Consider the following 1,502-nt stretch of genomic DNA (forward strand, 5'->3'; position numbering starts at 1 on the left):
ATGTGTGCCCAAGATCCCAAGAGGAGAATGGAGGAGAAGGGACTGCGGCGTGGCCATCCCCCCTGGGGGGTGATTTCTCACTTTCTGTCTCTCTGTCTCTCTCTCTCTGTCTGGTGAGTGCATGCGCCCTACAGCAAAAACCTCTAAAAAAATAAAAATAAAGTCTTTACAAGGCCTACCTTCTGAAAAATCTTCCATCCTGGAGAACAAGCTACATGATGATTATTTATTTCCCAATCTGTGTACCCAAGTCACAAGTCAGATGCCTAGACAAGTTACAAAGCGTCCTGAAATTTATCACAGACAGTAGAGACGGCTCAGTGGAACGCCACATTGGATGTTCTTAATACTCCAAGGCCAATCTTCAGGGAGAAGACTCTGTTTAGAGTAATAATAACTCTAAAACAATGTATAAATAATTTATGAAATCATCTAGCATTTGCCTACAGAGAATAATCTTTTCATCTAAGACAGACAAGACCATTCTCGTGGCAAATAAGCCATTTTTTAAAAACCTGCTTCCCCTTTTTCTTTTCTCCTTCCAGTCCTTCCTCATTCCTTCCTCTTTCCACCTTTCTTTTTTGGGACATTTATTCATTAATCACTCTCCTCTCCTATGGGCAGAGGCACTTTTCACTCTCTTCCTTCTCCAAATAATCCAGTTAATTGTATCTACTGTAACATTTGTTCCTTATACTTCAGATAAATTCAGGTTCCTAGTAAACATTTCCAACCTTTCCAAGCAGTTTAAGAAGTGAATGTGTCTGACAAGGCTCAGATCTCTCTTCATGGATGAAAGCTTACGTTTCCCGACGCTTCAGCTTTCAGCCCTCTCAGGAATTGTTTCAACTGGAGAGAGTCACCTTGCCAAAGATCTCAACCCCTTCCCTAAATAACTTGGATCCAATGACTCATCAACAAAAGGGTAGAAAAGAATAGCCTTTTGCGTCAACAAGTGGCAACTTTTGAAGCTTTTCCAGTTTGAGAGCTCTGTGTAGGGCCTGGGTCTTTGTTGCCATTGTATTATATATTCAGTATTTCCATCTTTCCAATCCTGCTTGTTTTCCTTCCTTTGTTGTTAATTTCTGAAATATTTCCTAATAATATATTTTGTAAAGTAATTATATCAGGGTGTACTTCCTGAGAAGCAAAAAAGAAACTTTTTATCATTGACTCATTGACTTCTTTTTTTGGAGAGATTTTTTTGTTTTTGTTTGTTTGTTTTTGTTTGTTTGTTTGTTTTTGTTTGTTTGTTTGTTTTTGCTATAGGGCCCGAGTGCTCGCCACAAAGACAGAGAGAGACAGAGAGAAAGTGAGAAATCACCCCCCAGGTGGGATGGTCACGCCACAATCCCTTCTCCTCCATTTTCCTCTTGGGATCTTGGGCACATGCACACGTGCCCGGCATGAGTTTAAGCCACCGGGTCCAGGGCTTGAACCGCAGTCAGCTACCTGGGAGTTCAGCGACATAGCCATTATGCTAACTGCTGGTCCCTATCATT

The sequence above is a fragment of the Tupaia chinensis genome, unplaced genomic scaffold (genome assembly GCF_000334495.1).
Source record: "Tupaia chinensis unplaced genomic scaffold, TupChi_1.0 Scaffold139833_1, whole genome shotgun sequence".
Taxonomy (NCBI): Eukaryota; Metazoa; Chordata; class Mammalia; order Scandentia; family Tupaiidae; genus Tupaia; species Tupaia belangeri.